Genomic DNA, 14,375 nt, shown 5'->3' with positions numbered 1-14,375 from the left:
TAATTTTGCTTTCAAACAACACAACTTGCAAACAAGTGTATGAGCTCTTCCAATCAACCATTACACAGTGGACAACAAAATACAAAATACAGCACTCGAATCGGTGCACCATTGCTTTTCATTGTGGCCTATTACTCTACGTAGCTTTCATGCCATTTGTTGTCAAATTTGCCGTCTTGCAAAGAATTGAATCCAGAATCATAAATGCTTTGATGCATTTTTTTGATTCCATTGATTCTTTTTTTCGAACTGTGGCTGAAAACTGAAATACTGTAAATATTACACAAAATACATGGAAACCAAAATAGAATCTATTAGAGTATAAGAAAATAAGAAAGCTGGTAGTCTCATAGTCCACAAAACATTTCTGCAGCTTCACAGCAAGCATTTTCCTGAACAACTGACCTGTTTTAAAACATGGAAAAGAAGTTAAAGATATAAAATATTACAGTAAAGTATAACAATCTATTACTGTAGAGTATAAGAAATAGCCACTATTGATACTCAGGCTCTTCTGTATTGACGATGGGGCCACATGGCCTCATCCACATCGCATTCATTATCCTCTCTTGCAATGAACCAAGGGAAAAATCTTCTTGCATGTCATCCAACCTTGACATTCCTCTGCACCTATTTCTCACTCTCATCTGCCTTAGACCTCTTCAATCCATGTTGGCAAAGAACAACACAGCCGCTGCACTTTTTAAGGCCTGCAGACTGATTGCTCATTGAAGATTTGTGTTTAGGAGTGTGAAACAGGTGCTTTAGTGATTTCATACTGATGTAGGTAGTTTCTAATAGTTAGGAACAGATGGTTTCTGTTTGGTTACCATAGCTAAAACAATGGAGTTTGGACTGCTTGAATGACATCTGTGTTAACTGTTCTGCAAAAGGGTGGGGAAAATGTGTCAATCCAATGAGAAAGGGTTAACACATCTGCAAGAGGTGTCTTGTGCTCTTCTGAGACAGTGATGATGAAAACTGAGTGGATTCTAGTTTGTTTAAACAGGTCAAAGCAATCAATAAAAACTGTAAAAGACCACAGGTGAGCAACAATGGAAGATGTTGCAGAGAGAAGAAGAGGGAGGGTGAGAATAAGAGGGGGAGGAAGAGTGAGAGGTAGGGGTAGAGCTGGTAGAGGAGGTCATGGCCAAAGAAGACAACAACTTTAAAATTAAATCAGAGCAACTTTAGTTGATCATGTCATCAACTGGGCTGACAATGGAAGAGGCTGGACAGAGAGTGCAGCCTCTCGCATTGTTGCATTTTTTTTCTGCAATTTTCTTTTTCAGTTTACTGTTTTGTGAGCATATTTTTGTAAACTATAATGTAAACATATCTGCTGTGCATATGTTGCACTGACTTGTTTGGTGAAAAATAAAAAGAATAAATGTTTCGACAGCATGTGTGTGTATCTGCAAATATTTCTGTGCATGTGAACAATCTGAAGAATTCTCTACAATTTGAATTATTTTAGTATTACGACAAAGCATACTAAAGATGAGAGTGCTTTCATAATGCCCAACAGTGTGTAGTTAGTTAGACAAAAATCTGTTACAGTTTTTGCCTAATCCTTAAACACTAAAAGTGGTTGCTATGCCCAAAGCATCACAACCTCTAACTTTGGTGACCATGCCTTAAACAGAAGCACTAACCCTGCAAACACAATATATGCTTTGCACTGTGTTTGAAATTCCCTAACACACTTCTTGCAAAACACTACACAGTTTTTTACATAAAACACATTGTTCAAAAAGGAAATCTCATGCAATCATTGGGAAAACACATCTACTAAAATTGGAAAAGCACACAGACTCACACACATGAAAACATTTAAAATATAATTGTAGACCAATCAGTCTAAACCATAGCACTACAAATACACCTGATGTGAGCTCAGCTCCTTTGTGGCAACTTTGGAAACAGGGAGGCAGAAAGAGGAAGAGGGCGAGTAAGTGCAGCAGAAGGACGAGGAAGAGGATAAAGAAGGGGAGCAGGCAACAGTGACACTGCATCACAACTCATCCTCGGTCCATACGACTCAGCCCTTCATGACACAGTAGTCCAGGACGGGCCAGAGCAGACCCAGTTTGTTGTCATCTGGGATAATGTCAGTTTCCATCAGGCTGCTCTGGTTCGGGACTGGTTCATCAACCATAATAGATTTATTGCACTCAACTTGCCACCATACACCCCATTTTTGAATTCAATTGAGGAGTTTTTTTCAGCATGGCGCTGGAAAGTTTATGACCGTCAACCACATGCCCGCATGCCTCTTCTACAGTCCATGGAAGAGGCATGCGGCGACATTGAGGTGAGGTCCATACAGGGTTGGATATGGCATGCAAGGCAATATTTCCCCTGTTGCTTGGCAAGGGAGGACATTGCCTGTGATGTGGATGAGGTGATGTGGCCATCTTTGTGTTTGTTTTTTACTTTTGCAAAAACCTGAAAAACAAAAAATAATTCTGAAGCGTTTCCATTTTGTTTTCACGCGTCTAGATCAACTGTAGTGATCAATCTTTCACAAAACTTGACTTTGAAAGTCAGAGACCATCCAAAGTACTGAATACAGCTGTATTTTGCATAAAGCACATCGGTGTGTTGTTGCTGCTAAGAAAGAGTAATTGAAAGGTGCATGTGTTTAACATTTTGATGCTAAAAACAGTTTTGAAATGGGATTGTTAGGATATGTTTCAAGAGTTTCATTTTGCCTTATAAGTTAGGAGTTTATCCCTATGTGCTGTGTCTTACTCAGCCTGCGTGTTAAGTTATGACACAGTGAGCCAAAGTCTGCAACATGTGTGTAAGCATTCAGCAAAAACTGTAATATGAATGAAGTGTGTGCCATTTGGTGCAAAAGTTTGATTTTGATAATGCTATATGTAGTTTAGGTTGGGGTGCTTCATTTTACAGGATATATTGGGTATTTTGCAGTTTAGGTGTGTGGTTTTGTGAATTGTGTTAAGTATTTTGATAAAACCAGCCTAGTTTGCAAAATTGTGTTAATTGGAATTGGAAAAAACTGTAACGCTGAGAAAGTCCAACTTGTCATATGTCACATATCGTCTGATGCAGAAGTTAGATTCTGAACAACGACTAAGAGAACAGATTAAATGATTTCCTGGTGTCTTTTAGAACTAATTTCTGCTTCTTTATCTCCTGCTATGTTCCCATACCAAAACAACAATATGATGCCCAAGTGCATTTAGTAACTGTGTTGTTTTTTTGTTTTTATTAAAAAGACAGAACATTACATGAGTACGTCATAACTACAGCATGTTTCTTAGAATCACAACCTTTCCCAAGACTTTTATGTTCTTTTATCTTTCTTGCAAAGCATTTTTTTAAAATTAATTCTGTCACAACAACTGCATGAGTTTATGAGCCCTCTTGACTTTGTTATTCTGTTAAAATATATCTCTGTACCTTGTAAAATACACATCTGAGGCTGTTTATGCTAGACTTCAGCTCTTGTAGAGTTCTGCCTCTGGGAGGCGCTGCGAAATTATAGTTAAAACATTAGAGACAATATATTTTCTGACATCTCTGACATTGCCTCTGTAGCTGCAGGAATATATCCATGCACCTATGTAATATGTCACTTAAAAAGAGTGTCTCACTTTTTCCTATATAGATTTATATTTGTATTTATATCCATTGTGTTTTATAAAATTGTTCTCGCTGCATGGATATAGACAGTAGGGCATCTGCTGGCTGAACTCACACACACACTAATAACAGGAGGGGACATGAGGTTGGAGCTGTGTCTTTTGTGTATTTATGAGGGTTGAATGTTGATAATTAAAACGGCTCTAAATAAAAACAAACCAAAAAAGATTCTCATAAGGTTCTCAAAATCATGTGCATGTTAAGGTGTGAATGAAAATTCATTGTACTGATGGGAAATTCCTTCTCCTCTCTGAATAGGAATAATTCTATGCAAATATAAAAAGAAAACAGATGCTTTTTAATCTTCACATACAGTTAGGTCACTAAGATAACATTAAGAGAGCATTATTAAAGTTATTTGTTAATTTTAAATAAAAAGAAAAAACAAAAAACTGTCAATTACATTTCTTCTCAATTGTTTACACACAAAAAATGGTACTTGAGACACAATGACCACAACGTGTAACTCATGCACCAACCCCCTAGATCTGCTGAACTACAAGCACAACTCCTGCTTTACACTCAAATTGCGGTTCTAAAAAACACTCTTTTAAAAACACTATGCACAATTCTCTGCATTTGGCACAATTTTCATACAGAAAATCTCTTGTTTTTACAAGGAACACACTGTCATTGAAAATTCTAAATCACATGGGGAAACACCTGGACACCCTACACAACACTCTTATTCCACCAGATCAGCTCAGGTACATTGTCATTTGGGACAATAAGTTTCCATTGGGCTGCTCTGTTTGTAACTGGTTCACTGCCCAACTATGCTTTTTAGTTGTTTATCTCCCTCCATATTCTCCATTTCTCAATATTTCTGCCTGGAGATGAAAAGTGTATGACCGAAATCCACAAATGTGTATACCCCTTCTCCAAGCTATGGAAGACGCATGTGGAGATATAGCATTTGGTGCTTTTCATGCTGGATTCACCATGCTATGCGATATTTCTCTTGCTACTTGGCCAGGGAAAACATGGCTTGTGATGTGATGAGGTGCTGTGGGCAGACTGAAACATAGGAGAGCATGCTGCAGTTTTTTTTTTCTTTTTACTGTAACTGTGTACAGTAAATTCTTCTGTTGTTTTGTATGTAGACCGTATATTGTTGTATGTGCAACTTTGTGTTGGTTGGGATATGCACTGTGCACATTGTTTTTGTGGGAAAAATAAAATATATCTGTTACGGTGTATTTGTGTGTTTTGAGTATAAAAACAATATTCTCAAATATTTTACAACACACTTATGTATGTACTGACTGTAGAATGTGTAACTGAACAAAAAAGGCCTAAGTCATTATGATCAATGGAGAAGAAGTGTTTTCCATTCATCATAGTGTTTTACATTGAGCACATCAGTGTTCAACTGGTTTCTTATAAATGTCTATTTATATGATGGTTTGTGTGTGTCATTTGAAAACAAAATACCATTTTGAGAAGAAATAACATTGTTTTGAATGTAAAGTTTCATTTTGCGGGAGAATTGAAGGGTTTTGCCCATTGTGTGTGTGTTTTTTAATTTGTGTGTAGAGTTCTGAGAGCATGAGGCATGCTTTCAGAAAATGTGTGTAAACAATCGAGAAAAACTGTAATAAGATACAAATCATATTGAATCACCTAAAAAACAGGACCAATAATACAGACAGTGAAACCTTTCATATTATGTCAAATACATCCACTATCACGGAAATTGGTATGGTTTTAACACAAATAGTAGAAACCAGTATAAATAAACATAATAATGGTATTTTTTATTTTTGGCAGAAATGCTGTATCAAAGAACCACCAGCCAAAGATTGAACTATGCTGAGCAGAACAAAATAGACCACCAGAGGGCGCTTCAGTGGTAAATGGAAACACAAACAAGTGTAACATACACATAATATGGACATTTCACAATTTCCAATTTATTTTAGTGATTATGTTGTTGGTTCACTGTAGGTATTTAGTTATCTGTCCAGGAGGTACCCACATACTCAAGGCATTAAAGGCCATTTTTAGTCATAAATTGGTGTCCTTGTTCTTGCTCCTGTTCGTCCTCTGCTTCTTACTGTTTCTATAATAACATCATTTTTGATTGTTATAATTTATTGTCAGGGCAAAAAGTTGAGGAAAACATGCAGCACATGATATATAAATATGACCTAGTTCCCACGTAAATAAAACACACTAAAAATGTATTTAGCAAAATGGAACAGACAGAACTTACTCTAAATGATAACCAGTATCATCTTTATAATAGTATCCGAAATTAGGGAAAAGAGAGGACTTCATATTCAATGTGCAGTAAATTGGCAGCAGCTGATATGAGTGCTAATGTGATAAAGGTGGAGATAAAGGAAGTGATGCATCATCAGTCCAGTAGAGGGGGTAGCTGCCGGCTACACTGTCAAATACAGAGAGGTTTGGAAGCTTGTGAGTTACAGTTTTTCTCAATTGTTTACACACAAAAATTGGTACTTGAGACACAATGACCACAACATGTAACTCATGCACCAACCCCCTGAACCAATTCTGCTAAACTACAGGCACAATTCCTGCTTTACACTCAAAATGCAGTTCTAAAACACACTTTTTTCAAAACACTACATACAATTCTCTGCATTTGGCACAATTTTCATACAGAAAATCTCTTGTTTTCACAAGGAACACACTGTCATTGAAAATTCTAAAGTTAATTGCCCTACTATGCATACTGACTCATCACATGGGCAAACACCTGGGGTCCGTTTCACAAAGCAGGTTCAACAAACTCTGAGTCTAACCCTGAACTCTGAGTTGATCTACTCTGAGATAGGAAACTCTGGGTTTTCGGTTCCAGAACAGCTTATTTGAGTTAGTTTGATCAACTCCGAGTAGTTTAACCTGGAGTTAAGCACGTGCACCACAAGTATAAAAAGACAGCATCAATGGAGCCCCGATTCGACGAGTCACCATGGCAACGGGGAAGAGGAGGGCTACGTTTTTCATCCCACTGAAATTGGAAATATTAATGCGCTCATACGGTGAGTTTGAGCACGTTTTTAGAAGGAAGTGTAACACCGCTGCAGCAGCAAAAGAGAGGGAGACGGCGTGGGAGAACATTGGTGCTCAGGTCAACGCCTAAGTTTAAATGTAGTCCTTTGCAATCACAATAATATTACAGGGGGAAACTTGAGTGGTAGCCTATTAATTTATTTAATTTAGGTGCTATCCAGCGGGGGAGAAGCGCACTTGGCTGCAGCTTAAGATGAAACATAAAAACATTAGACCTCGGCATAATCTCATGGGGGTACCTCATTTTGATCATGTTTTACATTGTAAAGTAAATATTAAGTGGCTGTTTGACTGTACAGTTGTTTTATCCCCAACATAATGCTGTTTTCACACATATAAATGTCTTCTCATCTATATCATGTTCTGTTAAATAATTAAGCCTATTTAAACTAACACAGACTTCTACTCAGCCAACAGAAAGAAAGCAGATGCCTGTAAAACGGGTCGTGGCCCAGCACCACCACCTCTAACGGAGGCAGAGGAGCTGAAAATGATAAAGATGGGTAATAGCTGTTTCAGGGCGAGGCACACTTTTCTGACCGCTCTGCATACAGTTGCCTTGCTCAAGTGCTCTGCATCTCCGATGTTGTATAAAAAAACTCCCATTTGCAAAAAACGCAGCGCAACACACAATATCTGCTGGGATGTGAGAGCATGACTTCGGTTGGTAATGTTGGAAATGTAAGGACGGATTAGGTTGTGTATGTAAATGATGGACTGTGACGTGAAACGGTACCGCTCAAAAAGATAATTGTCTGGAAATGCAAGAACATCTATGCGCGGTCTGATAATCATCTCCCGACGAATATTTAATTCTCTGCACAGTAGGCTAATGCTGCACCTTCATCCACGGGATCATTATCAAAAGGACATGCCATGTGAAAATAGTCGCCACCTAATATAACTTCTAATGTAGGCCTACTGACTGATTTTTGCAATGATCAATGAGAACTATACTACGGCAAAATTCGCCTGCTGACTGGATGAATGAGGAAATCAAATACCGTGTGTGGCTGAAAGAGGGCGGAGACAGAGAGAAACTCGAGGTTTGTTTAGAAAAACCTGGTCCCAACCAGGTTAGGTTCAGAGAGTATGTTACTATGGTAACTGACCGAGAGCTTAAGTTACCTCTCTCTGTGAAACAGGCTAGAGTTACCCCTCTTTCTCTGGTTTGAGTTACCTCCCTTTGTGAAACGGAAAACTCAGAGTTTCCCTCATTTCAGGGTTAACAGACTCAGAGTTTTCACTAAACCTGCTTTGTGAAACGGACCCCTGGACACCCTACACAACACACTCATTCCACCAGATCAGCTCAGGTATGTTGTCATTTGGAACAACGCAAGTTTCCACTGGGCTGCTCTGGTTCGTAACTGGTTCACAGTCCACCCACGCTTTATAGTTGTTTATCTCCCTTCATATTCTCCATTCCTCAATCCTATTGAGAATTGCTTTTCTGCCTGGAGATGGAAAGTGTATGACCAAAATCCACAAATGCGTATACCCCTTCTCCAAGCTATGGAAGACGCATGTGGATATATAGCAGTTGGTTGCTTTTCATGGCTGGATTCACCATGCTAGGCGATATTTCTTGTGCTACTTGGCCAGGGAAAACATGGCTTGTGATGTGGATGAGGTGCTGTTGCCAGACTGAAACAGAGGAGAACATGCTGCACAGTTTTTTACAATTTTTTTTTTACTATAACTGTGTACAGTAAATTCTTCTGTTGTTTTGTATGTAGACCGTATATTGTTGTATAATGCAACTTTGTGTTGGTTGGGATATACACTGTGTACATTGTTTTTGTGGGAAAAATAAAATATATCTGTTACCGTGTATTTGTGTGTTCTGAGTATAAAAACAATATTCTCAAATATTTTACAACACACTTATGTATGTACTGACTGTAGAATGTGTAACTGAACAAAAAAGGCCTAAGTCATTATGATCAATGGAGAAGAAGTGCTTTCCATTCATCACAGTGTTTTACATTGAGCACATCAGTGTTCAACTGGTTCTTATAAATGTCTATTCATATGATGGTTTGTGTGTGTCTTTTAAAAACAAAATACCATTTTGAGAAGAAATAACATTGTTTTGAATGTAAAGTTTCATTTTGCAGGAGAATTGAGGGGTTTTGCCCATTGTGTGTGTGTTTTCTTAATTTGTGTGTAGAGTTCTGACAGCATGAGGCATGCTTTCAGAAAATGTGTGTAAACAATAGAGAAAAACTGTAAGTTTTTCCTCCCACATTGATATAATTTCGATGGACAAATGTAAGAAACACCTTTTTATATTATATTTCACAAAACAATTCAACAGCACCACAATTATCAGTCTCAAATTGACCAGTAAAGTTAAATCAACACCTCTCTAAAACAGTTTTGACAATAATTGACGCACCAGAGGACGCTCTACAAACAAATGTTATTCATACATTTGATCCACCTGTTACGATCCCTTAGATACCAATGAACATGGTAACTACATGATTATTAAACCTTAAAAAGTGAGTTGATAATCAGATACACATTGTCTCGATGTAATGGTGCAAATATTTTATTCTGAAATAAATATTTAGTGACAGTCATAAATCACTTCTTGTGTTCTTGCCATTATTATATTTATGAATTCAAAGAGATATTCCTTTAACATTATCAGAACTTTATGACTTGGGGAATATACTGGGAATTTGTTGGATGCAGTATCAATGGATTGTAAAATTGATGCATATGTACGTTGGAGAGGTGAGCATTAGATCCTAATCCTTTGGTGTACATGAGTGTCTAGGTGTCTGGGCCACTGTGGAATCAGAGATAAGACACAGCACAGGTCTCATCAGGCATTATGTTAAGTCTGTGACAGCACGGCCTAAGAGAAAGTGTTCACACATGCAATGAAAATCCCACGGCAACACAGTGACCTACAAAGACAACCCAGCACACAGTTCATTCGATTTTTCAGATTCAAACATAGGATTCCCATCTTCATCTTTTAATAACTGAATCACCTGACAGGATCAACTCACAACAAACTTCCAATGTACCAACCAACCTAACTTTTACACTTGAAAAATTAATAGAACAATAATCAAACCTACCTGTCTATGTGTGGTAATGTCTCAATATGGTCCATTATGTTCTAAATCAGACATATAATGTGTCTTAACATGGGACAATATGTTTTAGTTCAGACATATAATGTGTCTTATCATCGCACATTATGTTCTACATCCAACATATACTGTGTCTGAATATGGTACATTATGTTCCTGATCAGACATATAATGTGTCTTAACATGGTATTATATGTCTTACATCAGTCATATAATGTGTCTTAACATGGTATTTAATGTCCTACATAGTCATATAATGTGTCTTAACATGGTACATTATGTCCTACACCAGCCATATAATGTGTCTTCCTGACTTACAAAGAGATTAGCTTTAATGCCAATTAGCTTTAATGCCAATTAGCTTGTTTTTATGTGTGACTTTAGGTGTGAGGCATGCACCGTTTTGATCTAAGCTTATTGGACTTCTCACCTGCCCCAGGCTTAAGGGTATCCAAGCTTCTTTATCAATCTCATTTGGAGCTCAGCTTTCACATCCTCGCTGTACCAGATGCCCAACATACGCAAATTGCCCCTCTGACCAATCAGCTACACCTTCACCCTAATCTATCTATCTATCTATCTATCTATATATCTATCTATCTATCTGTCTATCTATCTATCTATCTATCTATCTAAAGAATCTTAATTACATTACGGTCTAACCCAAAGACAGGCACAATTCATGTTGTGTCAGTATAGGCAGTTACATCTAAATATTTCAACGAACATGCTTGGGTACAGAGATGTACATTAAATGTCATTGTATTGTAATTAATTAAGGGCAGAACTGGCTCTGATACGTGATATAATATGACCTTCAGTTACTGCTTTTAGAGTAAACCTGAGGTCTTTGGCCTCTAGAGTCACTGTGTAACTTCTGTAATCACCTTTGAAGCCAACATGAATTGAAGGAGACAGGTGTCATCTCTAATGCGTGCCCTGACTCCCAGACAACCTGCTCAACAACTCCAACTTGCGCACAAGGTGTGAATCCAATTTGTGAGGATTGAAGATTAGAAAGCGCCCAACCCCTCCGGTTTAACAGCTTGCTGGTGACAATTTTTGGATGCTAAGCAGATGAACACAAGCTCCTTGGTGTGGAAATCCCACTTGTGGGAATTGGCATACTTAAGTGTGACAGATGGTTTCCTGTTTGTACATCCAGGGCATGACCATATATGGTTGTATCATCATATTATCATTACACATCACTTTCATCTAAAAGAACCATGATTTGGTTGATTTGTAAATCCATATAAAACACATTTTATTTTTTGAGTCTCATTTCCAAGCTTTGGGATTGTAGAACTGGGAGTGAACTCAAAACAAATAGGACCTTTTAGTAATTAGAATTATTTATAAACATCAGCTAGAAACTTTACAAATACGTCTTGCAAAATAAAATGTTTTTAAGGAATTTAATATTTGTTGTAATAGATATTAACTTAAAATACATATGATTAAAATGTGTGAATGGAAAACATAAATTTACAATTGACTAAGGATGGGTTATTTTATAAATGGTACATTTTACCTTTTAATCTTATTTCCTTTTTTAAAAAAAATCTATTTCATAAATGTGTAAATACAGTGGATAGATCTTTTTTCATCTAGCCATTGTTTTAAAGGGTCACATGATATCAGAGAGTCAGAAAACACAGTAAATACCACTAAAAGACTGCAAGGACATTCAGTTGAGTTGATTCAAATGTTTTTTAACCATCATATCTTTTTGAATCAAATGGGATTGAAGTCCACTCCTGAACTCTCTCCATGTTGCACTTGTGAAGAGCCGAATATTGCTTAAGAAAGGCACAGAACATGATTTTTTGAATGTAGTTCAAATAACTTGTATCATAAATTACCACAACGATAACTGAAGTTTATAATACACTGATAAAAGGTTCTCACAATACATTTTAAATAAAAGTAATGTGTTGCTTCTCACAGTTTTTGCCGAATGCTTACACACGTTGCAGACTTTGGCTCACTGTGTCATAACTTAACACACAGGTCGAGTAAGACACAGCACATGGAGAAAAACTCCTAACTTATACGGCAAAATGAAACTCTTGAAACAAAACCTACCAATCCCATTTCAAAACTGTTTTTAGCTTCAAAACATTAAACACATGCACCTTTGTTTGCACTCTTTCCTAGCAGCAACAACACACAGATGTGCTTTATGCACATCAGAGGAGGCTCGTCCATTGAGGCAGAGGAGGTTGGTCCTCCTCTATTTTTGAGAGGCAAGAGGAAGATAAATTTTTTTTTTAAGAAAGAGTAACTGGTTGAAATAAATCATTACCAAATCTCAGTGGCACAGCCTGTGACTCCTCCCAGTGTGGACGGCCCCAAAGGTGGCGTTTCCTCAATCCTCAGTGCCTTGCCATGTCTCCTTATTTCCTGTAGTAAGAGTGTGTGTGTGTGTGTGTGTATGTGTGTGTACGTATGTGTGCATGTATATAGTACGGAGGATGGGAGGGAGGGGCTTTCTTTATTATTGTTTTATGTTTCCTGTGTAAAGCACTTTGTGCTACATACTCATGTATGAAAAGTGCTTTATAAATAAAGTTGATTGATTGATTGATTGAATGTCCTCCCTTGCCAAGCAACGGGGGAAATATCTCCTTGCATGCCGACTCCAACCCTGTATGGACCTCACCTCAATGTCGCCGCATGCCTCTTCCATGGCTTGTAGAAGAGGCATGCGGGCATGTGGTTGAAAAGAACTCAATTGGATTCAGAAATGGGCTGTATGGTGGCAAGTTGAGTGTAATGACTCTATTATGATTGGTGAACCAGTCCCGGACCAGAGCAGCCCGATGGAAACTGACATTATCCCAGACGACAACAAACTGGGGCTGCTCTGGCCCGTCCTGGACTACTGTTTCATGAAGTGTGTCCAGAAAGCGAATAATGAGGGCTGTGTTGTAGGGACCGAGGATGGAGTGGTGATGCAGGACTCCCTGTACACGGATGGCTGCACATAAGGTGATATTTGCCCCACGCTGACCAGGGACATGCACTATGGCCCTTTGCCCAATAATGTTTTGGCCCCGACGTCTGGTTTTCGCCAGGTTGAACCCAGCCTCATTTACATAAAAGAACTCATGTTGCTGTGGAGCTGCATCAAGTTCCAGGAATCTCTAAAACAGAAAAATGTAGATAATGTACAGTGAATATAGTGTGATTGAAAACACAGGACTATCACATATACATTTACACACAATACTGTAATGTGTGTGTCTGTGTGTGTGTGTGGCTTACTTGCACATAGTCTTGACGTAGGTCTTTTACTTTCGCGCTGTTCCTCTCGAATGGAACTCTATACAGCTTCTTCAGTGAGATGTTGTGCTTTTTAAGGATGTAGGAGAGTGTAGATATGCTGACAGTGTTGATGCCAGCGAAGGTTATTTGATCTGTGATGATCTGCTCTCTCAAATCACGAAGCTGGATTTCGTTATTTGCCAAAACAACATTGACTATGGCCACCTCCTGTTCATCACTGAACATAGCCTGCCTTTCACCCTGTGCAGGTCGTCTGGCAGTTCTGTAGAAAATGAAACATCATACATTTTGTACTTTAGACCCATAGACCTACAGTAATACAGCAATGTATTGTACTGTGCGTTTGAACAATGTGCAATACTGCAATTTCTTTGGTACAGTTTAGTGTGGAAACTTCAAAACATACCTGTTTTCCAGTCTGAATGTTCTAATTGAGGCTACTGAGTAGCGACTTAGGTTTGGATGGACTCTGCCCAGCCTCCCTCATTGTAAGGCCATGATTTATAACATGGTCCACCAAAGTGGCCCTCATGTCATCGGATATTTGTCTCCTTCTGTTGCCTGCTCCCCTTCTTTGTCCTCTTCCTCCTCCTGCTGCTGCTCTTCCGCTCCCTTTTCCTTTTTCTGCCTCCATGTTTCCAAAGTTGGCACAAAGGAGCTGAGCTCACATCAGGTGTATTTGTACTGCTATGGCTGAGACTGATTGGTCTACAATTAGATTTTAAATGTTTTCATGTGTGTGAGTCTGTGTGCTTTTCCAATTTGAGTTGTGTTTTGTATTCCTTTTTGAACAATGTGTCTTATGTAAAAAAACAGTGTGTAGTATTTTGCAAGAAGTGTGTTGGAGAATTTCAAACACAGTGCAAAGCATTTATTGTGTTTGCAGGTTTGGTGCTTTTGTTTAGTGCATGGTCAGCAAAGTTAGATGTTGTGATGCTTTGGGCATAGCAACCACTTTTAGTGTTTAAGCATTAGGCAAAAACTGTAATCAACCAATCGACTTCTCACTTACCACAGGTCAGGCAGACTTTCTATACCGGGAAGGATTTAAAAAATCAATTGACATCGATGGTATCTATAACTCAACCACTGTCATCTGTAAAAACACCATTCAGTAATAAATACTTATAACTGCATTAAAGTGTATGGAAGCTCATTGCGATATGATATAAATTAAGGGCTACATGGTAAAATGAAGGCCATTTAACTCTAAGTGTATCTACAGTATCAGAATTGACTGCACACACTTGCATGCTT

The sequence above is a fragment of the Sparus aurata genome, chromosome 6, assembly GCF_900880675.1.
Source record: "Sparus aurata chromosome 6, fSpaAur1.1, whole genome shotgun sequence".
In the NCBI taxonomy this organism is placed as follows: Eukaryota; Metazoa; Chordata; class Actinopteri; order Spariformes; family Sparidae; genus Sparus; species Sparus aurata.
Note: the sequence above shows the minus strand (reverse complement) of the source record.